At 35.8% G+C, this 11,225-nt stretch overlaps 1 long non-coding RNA gene across 1 annotated transcript in view; it reads right to left on the bottom strand.

Moving 5' to 3' along the window:
* Positions 1 to 10,199: 10,199 nt before the first annotated feature.
* LOC307180021 overlaps positions 10,200 to 11,225 on the bottom strand; it is a 71,366-nt gene continuing 70,340 nt past the window's right edge. Inside the window, exon 4 of the long non-coding RNA XR_013825652.1 lies at positions 10,200 to 10,584. This is a non-coding gene — a long non-coding RNA (uncharacterized lncRNA). The remainder of the gene's footprint in view (positions 10,585 to 11,225) is intronic.

Here is an 11,225-nt window from a genome sequence, read left to right as displayed (position 1 = left end):
TGAGTCTAGTTTCCTTCACATAGCAACGCAAATATGAGATTTATCCATGTCGTTGCATGTATCAACAGTTTGTTCCTATTATTAATGAATTGTATTGTATTGTATGGATGGAAGATTCAGTTTGTTTCTCCATTCTCTAGCTGATGGATATTTGGGCTATTTCCAGTTTGGGCGATTATGAATACAGCAGCTATAAACAGTTGCATACAGGTTTTTGTATGGGCATATGTTTCTCTTTCCGTTAGGTAAATACCTATTAAGAAACATCCAAACCGTTTTCTAAAATGGCTGTAAAAATGACTTTTCCATCAAGCATGTCATTGATAAAAATTCTAAGATTTCAGTAATAAAGGAGCTTATCTCCTATTGGAGAGCTATGTTTGTAAACAGCAAAGAACAGACTTTGGGGAATATAAATGCATTCTGCTTCTCATGTTAAAATTAATTCTGAGAAATTAAGTTAAAATTCCCATATATTGCTCTGTTTGTCAGCTTTTGTTCAATACAGACATTTTGTTTACATTTGATTATCCATTAGAAAATATAAGCTTACGCATTTTGAATAGTGCTGTCATAACAAAATTCATAAAACATTTGATGTCTCTTTTTTTTTGTCTGGCATCCACCATAAAATATAAAACAAAACCTGGGAGAGAACATTCCCTCTCACCTCTGAAAGGGTTGGGGGGAGGGTGAACACAGGAGAGTTATTTCTTATTCAAAATCGTGAGCCTAACAATGTGGCCTTATCCATGATTTTCAGTAAAACATTAATGAGCCAGTTAGAATCAATGCTTAGAGAGTGGAGCTGTAGTTTTCTTTGCTCTTAAAACCACACAGAGCCAAAGGAGATTATTTCCAGGATAGGAGATTATTTCCAGGATAGGAGACCTGAGGAAAGCCAAAATTTTTAGAATTCAGTATTTTTATCAGTAGCTAAAATCTGTGCCTTCTTCCATGCTATTGGAGAGATACTCAAAAGTTCATAAGCTGCCTTGAGCTGTAGGTACCGTTTCATACGCTTCTGGACCTCTGGTTTCTGTGTTAAAATATTAGGTTGCAAGAGGTACTACGGGACATAGAGCATTCAGTCCTTTGGCTCTTTTGGTAAATGATGTTTACAAATGTGGCTTCAGAATCACTTAATCCATAAGAGAAATTGTTTTTTGAATAGCCATGCTAAGGTTCTAATCACTTGGTTTTAAGATAACAATCAGTGTTCAAGTGAGTGCATTTAGGTATATTAAATGAAATCTGAGCTCTGATAATATGTGTATACAGGAAATTCCTGCCTTAAAACAGTTTAAAAACTGTTGATTATAAATCTATACTCTTTAGTTGCCCTGGCAGACGTAAACCTATCTTTTCAAAATTTGAAAAGCTCTGACATTAGTCATTCCTAAGGTACTGCTAAGCTTTGAAAGCTTTGAGCCAAGCTTTGAGCCAAGATTCAGACGGCTATTCTCACTCATTTTGTATGGTGTATCAGTTAAGTTGCCAGAGGAAATGAGGCAGGGAGGTTTGATGACCAGTAGGGCTAAAGCCAAATTGCAGAGTATGCGCAGTTGGTTTTGACCCTTCTCACCGTCTTTTCTGATTGCCATTCTCACTTGCAGTTAGCAGCTCCTCACCACTATCTAGGGCCATTGTATTATCCCGTGGCCTCGGTAAGTTCAAAGTAACCCAAGATGCCCTCCTCAAAATTGATTTATACTGACAGACAAAGACAAATACTGTATGCTATCACTTATATGTAGAATCTAAAAAAATAAAACTAACTGGTGAATATAACAAAAAGAAACAGACTCACAAATATATAGAAACCAGTGATTACCAGTGGGGAGATGGAAGAGGGGAGGGACAAGATAGGGGTAGGGGATTAAGAGGTACAAACTACTATGTATAAAATAAATAAACTACAAGGATATATAGCACAACACAGGGAATATAGCCAACATTTTACAATAATTATAAATGGAATATAACCTTTAAAAATTGTGAATCTCTATGTTCTACACCTAAAACATATAACATTGTACATCAATTATATACCTCAATAAAAAAGTGATTTATACTAAAAATAATCTTCTTTCTGACTCTTCCCTCTCCCTACGATCTTGTTCCCTCAGCTGACTAGCAAAAAGGAAATAATTCTGGTTACTGAATAAAGTAATTCATATTAATTAGAGTATGAACAATTGATAGACTCAAACTTCCTGTGCTAGCTATATTCCATTGTCCCCCCCTGCCCTTCAGATCCATTTCTACCCTTTTTCATCCTGATCTGTGGCCTGGGAAACTGGACTTTACAGGCTGCATCAACAGGTCATCCTGTCCTTTGGCTTCACATTAGGTGTGGCCAATGGGAAATACTGGCAGATGACTTAAGGGCATCATAGTGAGATCAGGATACTTATTTCCTTAGTTCCTTCTCTGCTGCATCACCATGGGCTGTCTAAGTCAATCGAATAAGAGCCATACCTTCTGTCAGGCTGTCCTCGTACAGCTTTTAATGGATTCTGGCAACTGTGAAGTCCTCTTGCTCCCTTGGGCCTATAGGCTCCCCGATGTTTCTAGTCCTAGGACCTTGCACCATCCTTTGTTGCATTCCCCTAACCCTGACCACACATTTGCTAATAGCCCCTTTAATAAGCTTTCCTCAATTATACCATTTAAGCATGTCATCTCTTTCCTACCACGACACTGACTGGATTCCCAGGTAATTTACCCTCTTTTTCTCCTGCCCTGCCCTTCTTCTCACAAACAGAAATTAGATATCCCAATTCTGAAAGGTTATGAAACCTATAAGATATGGAAAGAAGCGTCTGCTTCTGGACATAGTGATATGTACACTCTTCTGATGATTCAAGGATCATCTCTTACTATCTATAGAGATAATGAAGAAAGAAGCTTATAATGATAGTTCATATATTTTGAGTATTTTCTATGCCCCAAGCAATTTCTATGAACTGCATGAATTAATCCTCATAATGACCCAAAATTTGTTATCCCCATTTTAGTTTTCAGAAATTTAAATATCATATATCTTGACATGGGTTTTCTTACGTTTATCCTAGTTGGGGTTTATTCAGCTTCTTGAACCTGTAAGTCTGTGTCTTTTGCCAAATTTGGGAAGGTTTTGGCCTTATGTTTTCAAATACCCTTTCAGTCCCATTCTCTCCTCTCCTTCTGGGACTCCAATGGTACAAATGTTGGATCTTTTGTTATTTGCTGCAGTCCCAGACAGAGGCTGTGTTCCTTTTTTTTTTTTCAGACTATTTTCTCTCTCTGTTGTTCTGATCAGGTAATTTCTATTAATCTATCTTCAAGTTAGCTGATTCTATCCTCTGTCATCTTCACTCTACTAACGAGTTCATCCAGTGAGTTTATTCCCCCTGAGGGAGAGGAGAGTCTCAGGCCCAGGAGACCAAAGGGGTACCGACCTGGTCACTTTTTGTAGTATGGCCCCTCTTGCTGGTGCCATCCATCTCTCCAGCTGCCTCTGGGAAGGAGAAGGAAGTCTCTGACCTGCAGGGACATAAAGGCTTCCCAAGCCAGGTCATTTCATAAGGTGGGGTCCTTCTTCCTGGTGCTTGTCACCCCAGTATTTCTCAGTGGAGGAGCAGAATCTTGGGCCCAATCTCAAGAAGAAGAGCACTTCACCAGACTGCTTATTGTCAGCAAGACTTCCAGTCAGTCAATCCTCACTACCTTCTGGGCTTGCTTGGTCTTATCTGTGGAACTTGTGCAACTGGAGGAAGAACGAGCCTACCTAGGCTCTCTTCTGTTTCTAGGGTTGGGGGGTCAGGAAATTCTGGGCCTGGGTCACCTTCTTCTGCTGGTTGGTTCTACACACTGCCACTATGTTGTTCCTCTGTTCCTTAAGTCCCAAACCAATTCACCTTCCTCTTACCACTACTCAGACTTACCTTGCATTATTTCCTGGATTTAAAGTTGTATTTAATAGAGGGAAGCAGGAAGAGACAAGTATATGCTATGTTATCCATACCCTGATCCTCATTCTTATTTTATAGAGGAGCAGACTGTATCAGAAATGTTAAGATATTTGTCAAAGGTTGTAAGTTAGTGAATGGCTGAGGTGGGACTCAAATCGAGGCAGCGGTTTTCCCAAGTTCATTTTATCACCTTTGGATTTGGGGAAATTCATCAAATAACCAAGGCATTGAGACTAAAATATCTCTTTGATTGTACATGGAGCTAGTGAGCCCTGTATATAACTGCTTATCCACAGTATGATCTAGGAGGTGGTTTCAGTTCCTTCCAATGGTATGGTTCATGAAGAGAAGAATTTGAAGGCATGGAGTTGAGAAATATTGACTTTGATTTAATCGAACCTTTTCTTATCTTCCAAAGTGTACTCTGTTTGAAAAAGAATAAAGACTGGACCATTTTAAAACTAAGACCCCAGTAGCTGAATAATTAATTCTGAATGAACAAGCACACTTGCCGCCTAAAAATTTGGGAAAAGAACATTTTATTACTTTTCCTTACTTTCTGAGCCAGGAGGGCATTTTAATTGAGGGCTGCTGGGTATTGATGAAGGCCATTTCTTATTTCTAGGAATATTTACTGGTATTCACTAAAAGCCATCATGAAGGATTATCAGATATTCTACAGAATAGTCTGGCTATCTATTCTTATGCCTTTTCACAATTCCTTACATAAGGTACATACCAAGGAAGTAATTCACTTGATCTCAGTCCTATTCACAAAAGTGCAATTCACTTTATATAAGCATAAATGGCCAACAATTCTATAAATCATGTGATCGAGCTCACACCCACTTTCATCCATGTGCTTATGGGGAGGTTCCCCCTTATTAACTGGTTTTAAGGCTATCAACTCTTCCATCTCCTGCTCATAGTGCTAGTGTTTACTAAAGAAGGGATCAAGGACAAAAATAGGTCACTGGACTCAATATAGGTTCCAAACCTCAAAGCATCAGGCGATTTCAAGACTAGGCACACAACTTCACAAATAAAAAGGTTCCATGGTTTCCAGAATATGAGTCATTATCACATAATTTAAACCTGATGATAATATTCCTGTGCTGGAAACTACAAAAAAAATTATCCTTATGATCCTTCTACTCTTCTGCTCCCTCTATATGAAGTGGCCTCCCCTGATCAAATATAAAATCTACGCTTGATTTATAATTTCTTCTTTGTTTCCTCTTTGATATTGCTAAAATATGGGGCCACAAAATTTTATTTTGGCTCTGTATGATGATGTACAGCATTTTCCAAGTGCACCTACCTATCCACATTATCTTTATCTTCTCCCTTCCTCTACCCTAGTTAACAAAAAGACCTTCATCAGGCAACAAAACGAAACTTCTTTAAGCCCCCATGCATATCAACTCATGCAAATAGATCCCCTCAAAGGTATTTTGTTCTACAAACCCTGGTTTTGTAGCACTCATTGGTTCTACAGACTGTCATCCAAATTAGGTACAAATAGAGCACCCAGCTGCATTTAAAATAATGAGAAAACTGGAAACAACCTAAATTGTCCAACCATAAGGGAAAGTTTAAATAGATATGCTATATTATATAGTCGAATAATATGAAGTCTTTGAAAAGAAAATTGTACTTCTTCAGAGATGAAGCAGGGTAGGCACAAGAGGAGCCTGGTAAACACTGTTATGCCAGAAAGTAAGGAAGTGCTTTAGAAAAGTGATGGGAATGTGTCAAAAGTACACAGAGGCCACCTTGAATGAGCCACCATTGGCCAAATCTGGAACAAAATTAGGATCAAAAAACCCAAGAAAAACAAAGACAATGATTAATTATAAAACATTGAAAAAATAAGAACCCAGTAATTCATACTGGTAACAACTAGATAGATAAAAAGTAAGCAAATTGGAGAGGAAGGAGGTCGCTTGCTTACCTAGAATGCTGAGTGCCAACTGATAAATGTGAAGGGAGTGATGAGTTAGAAGATGATTCATTTTGCAATCATTATGATAAAGATCGGTCCAGGCAGGAATCATCAATGGATGCTTAATCTAGGGAAAATTTTTGATGAGGAGAAGGGTATTTTCATATTATGAAAGTGTCTCCCTAAAGATTGCTTATTATTTTCAAGGGAAAATACTAATTATACAGTGGAGAAATCAGATAACACCTTGACTGATGATCACAAGTAACATCTCCAAGGAGAAACAGATGGGCATTGTGTGCCTACTGAATGGTACCCCGAGAAGAACACAGCATTACTTATGTACTATTCTGGCCAGGAATGCATAAACTAAATCTAATTATGAGAACATATCAGAAAAAATGAGAAACCTTTTATGAAAAAAGAGAGGATGAGACTGTATTCTTCAAAACTGTCAATGTAACCAAAGACAAAAATGGCATGACAGTTAACTGCAATCCCTGACACTAGACTGAATCCTCTAGTAGGACATTTTGGGGTCAACTAACATAAATATAATATGGATAGGAGATTAGAAAAAATTATTTTTTCAATGTTATATTTCCTGAAGTTGGAGAGTGTACTATCATGTAAGACAATATACCCATTCTTAAGAAACACATGCTGAATAATATTTAGGAGTAAAGGGCTGTAGTGCAACTTTTCTAAAATAGTGCTGAAATAAAAAATACAGAAAGAGTGGACATGAATGATAGACTAAGTAGAATAAATTGTTAAAAATAAGTGCATCTCTACTTGGTTAAAGAATAAGAATGAATTAAAACTCTATGTATATCATGAAAAGATGTTCCCCATATATTTTAAGGGAAGAAAAGCAGGTTGTGGTATATAACTAGTATTCAATTTTGTAAAGAAAAAACATGTATATGTAGGTTCATGTATGCATAGATAAATATATGGAAGGATAGACACAAAACAATTAACAAAGTTTCTCTTTGAAAGATGGAAATGGTGGAGACTTCATTTTTCACTTTTTGTACTGCTTGTATTTTTACAATTAACTTGAATTACTTTCATGAATATTAAAAATATTTTCCATTTAAAAGAATTCACATAGGTAGACATCTGAATTCCAAGAGAAAGAACAAATCATTCAAAATGAAGTATGACTAGAAGTAGATATAAGGAGCTAAAATCTGTTTAAAAACACACACACAATATAGACAAGTATAACATAAATATTCAAGTAATCAGTGATAAAAATGTAAATATCAAGTTGCAGCTGGATCTTTTAGCAAAATAAACCAAGACCAACTCTAAAGTGAGTCATTTCTCTACTCAGTCATTTCTCTACTCAGAGCAAAACTAAATATTTTGTGAGTGTGTTAAGGTCTTCTGTGAAGAAAACCACAAAATTTCACTGAGAAACAGAAAAGACATAAAAGAAGAATTAAATGAATGGAGAGACATGTCATGTTTCTCAATGGGAAGACTTAATGGTGTAAAGGTGTGACCACTCTCTTTTCCTTGAAACGCATTCTTCTCTTGGCATTTATTCTATAATCTTCTCCTGTTTTCCTTGCTCATTTTTAGTCTTCTTTCCTGGGTTTTCCTTCTTCCAGGAACCTCTGAAGTATTTAGTCCTTAAGCATCTTCTCTTCTCTATTTGCATTCTCCCTAAGTCAACTCATCTTCTCCTGTGATTTCAAATACTCCCCATATGTTGATGACTTCAGCACTGACCTCTCCTCTGACTGCTAGAGTCATATATTCAACTACCTACTTGACACTGTCACACTGATGCATCTTAGGCATATCAAACTTCAAACACACAGAACAGAACTCTTGATTTCTAACTTCAGCTTGGGACACTTATCCTCTAGATCTTCGTAAGGCTTCTTCTCATCAATTAAGTCTCAGTTCAAATGTCAACTCCCCAGGCCACCTGATCTAAAATACTCCTCTCCATTTGCTGAAACAGATATTCATATCACAGTACATTGTTTTAAATGTCTTTATGGCATTCACTACTATCTGAACTTATTTCAGTATATATTTACTTGTTTACTACCCACCTCCACACTACCACCACTGACTAAAATGTAAGCTCCTCAAGAGCAATGATCTCGTTTGACTTGTTCATTGACTTGTTCATTTTTTCCCAGTATGTATAATAGTGCCTGGCACATAATAGATGCTCAATGAATACTTATAGAATGAATGAAGGAAAAATAATGTATAAATTTTAAATAATTTCAATCAAATCCCAGTAGTATTTGGGGAAAAGGGTTCTTGACAAAGAGATTATTCAGTTGTTTGGGAAAAAATGAGCATAATGGTATAGTAAAGAAATCTTTGAGAAAAAATGAGTAAAGAAGGGGAATTTTCTATAGTAGGTATTTTTAAATGTTAAAAATTGAATAATGAATAATTAAAATAGTGTAGTACCATTGAGGAATTGAAGTGGTAGATCAGTAGAATAGAAAGTCCAGACCAGAGCCAAATATATGTAAACATTTAATATATGACAAAGGGAGCATCTTGCATGAACCACTGCCAGTAGTGAATGGTAGATTATTCAATAAATAAAGTGGAGATAACTGGCTAAGCCTCCCTTTCTCCCGTGTACTACAACCTCCCTGGAGTGTTACAAGTTTCTTGTATATCCTGACAGAGATAATCTGTGCACTTTCAAGGATTTCCTATTTATACATTCTTTTCTCCCCTCACAAATGGTAGCATACCACCACATTGCTCTGTATCTTGTTCTTTTCACTTAAAAATATCTTGGATATCTTTCCATATAACTACATGTTGAGCTGCCAAATTCTTTTTAATAACTGCATAATATTCCATTATATAGATGTATCATAATTTAAGTAGCTCTCAGTGATGGTTATTTCCAATCTCTTGAAGGTACAAACAAGGCTGCAATAATTATTTCACTCAAATATGACTGTATTTGTAGGATAAGTACTTAGGAGTGGAATTTCTAAGTCAAACGGTTTGTCTCCTTTTATTTTTGATAGATATTATTTTCAAACTGTCCTCCATAGAGGAAATGTCAATGTATTTTTTCCAGTTTTATTGTGATATTATTGACATTTTGTGTAAGTTCAAGTTGTACAAAATAATGATTTAATGTATTTATATATTGTGAAATGATTATCATAATAAGTTTAGTTAACATCCATCACCTCATATTCTTGTGATGAGAACTTTTAAGATCTACTCTTTTAGCAACTTTCAAATATACAATACAGTATTGTTAACTATAGTCACCATGCTGTGCATTACATCCCCAGTACTTAAAAGTGAAAGTTTGTATCTTTTGACTACCTTCACCCATTTTCCCCACCTGCCCACTCCCTGCCTCTGGTAACCACCAATCTGTCCTCTGTTTCAATTAGTTCAGTTTTTTATATTCCACATATAAGTGAGATTATACAGTATTTGTCCTTCTCTGTCTGACTTATTTCACTGAGGAGTTACCAATTTAAACTCACATCAGCAATGCATAAAAGTGCCTGATTCCTTTGACTGTTCCCAAAACAGAGTACCAGAAGCTTTTTGATCTTTGCCAATCTAACAGGTGAAAAATGTTATCTCGAACTTGTTTCATTTGCATTTCTTTTATAATAAGTTTCATGTTTTCATATATTTATAAGCCATCATTTTTATTTCCTTTTATACAAATTATCTAGTTATTATTTTTTGCCTATTTTTTCTAGCATATTGTTGGTCTGTTCCCTTACTGATTTATAGGAATTATTTATATAGCAAGAAAAGTTAGCGCACCATTTGGAAAAAAATTCCTACCTAAAGCAATAAGCCCAAATCAATTCTATATGGATTTAAAATGTGAATAAAAAACAAGAAAGAATAGGATACTGGTGAATATACACATAATCCTGTGATGAGGAGAGACTTTCCAATATGAACTTAAAGGCAGAATTCATAAAGGAAAAGGGTAATGCATTGGACTCTATAAAAATTTCAAGTTTTATGTGGAGCGAAATTACAAACAAACTCAATAAGGAAATGACAGCTATATATGTCCATATATTAGAGAGAGGAAAAAGAGAGAGAGAGAGAGAGAGAGAGAGAGAGAAAGAAAGCAAACATAGTGAGAGTGGTAAATATAGAAAGTGATCATTATACTACACTTGCAATTTTTTGATAGGTTTAAATTTTTCAAAATAAAATGTTGAGAAACAGTAATATTAAACAAGCAAAATAGAGAAATCCAAACAACCAAACTTTAGAATTAAAAAAATTAAACAATTATTACAGCACAGAGATTCTTTTTTTTTTAAGGAACGTTTATTTATTTAAATTATTTATTTATTTATTTATGTCTGTGTTGGGTCTTTGTTGCTGCACGTGGGCTTTCTCTAGTTGCAGCGAGTAGGGGCTACTCTTCGTTGCAGTTCATGGGCTTCTCATTGCTGTGGCTTCTCTTGTTGTGGAGCACGGGCTCCAAGAACACGGGCTTCAGTAGTTGCAGCACGTGAGTTCAGTAGTTGTGGCTCACAGGCTCTAGAGCGAAGGCTCAGCAGTGTGGCGCATGGGCTTAGTTGCTCTGCAGCATGTGGGATCTTACCAGACCAGGGCTCGAACCTGTGTCCCCTGCATTGGCAGGAGGATTCTTAACCACTTCACCACCAGGGAAGTCCTGAGATTCTTAAAAAATAAGTATAAAGTTATATGCAATAAACTGGAAAATCTTGATGAAATAAAAATGACAGCTAGCAAAATAAAAAGCAATATTTAAAATATATATGACTGCCAAAAGAATAATATTCTTAATATAGAATGTATTCTTATGAATTAATAAGGAAAAGATATAGGTGAAAGTAATGGACAAAGAACAAGATCAGGCAATTTACAAAATAAGAAATACAAATGACCAATAAATTGTAAAAGAAAATTCAAAAAATTCAACTTTGCCTGTAATCAAAAAATGCAAATTGAATAATGACATACCATTTTCTGTCTATCAGGGTGGCAAAGCTTAGAATAAAATGAAAATACTCAATGTTGAGCAAATGGAGGAAGATGGACACTATCTCAAATGCTGATGGTGGGCAGATAAATTGTCACAACTTTTCTGGAGGGCAATTTGGGTGAAACATGTACTGAGAGTCCTCAAAAGTTCGTACCATTTTACTTTGCAATCCTTTTGCTAGGAATTTTTCTAAGGACGTAATTGGACAAATGTAAAAAGGCTGGTGGATAAGGAAGTCCAACATACCATTATTTTTCATTCAAAAAATTGGAAACAACTTAAATTATCAATAAAAAACTGGTTAAATATTTATGAA

This window comes from Stenella coeruleoalba (genome assembly GCF_951394435.1).
Source record: "Stenella coeruleoalba genome assembly, chromosome: X".
NCBI lineage: Eukaryota > Metazoa > Chordata > Mammalia > Artiodactyla > Delphinidae > Stenella > Stenella coeruleoalba.
This window is presented reverse-complemented; position numbering and strand designations above follow the sequence as displayed.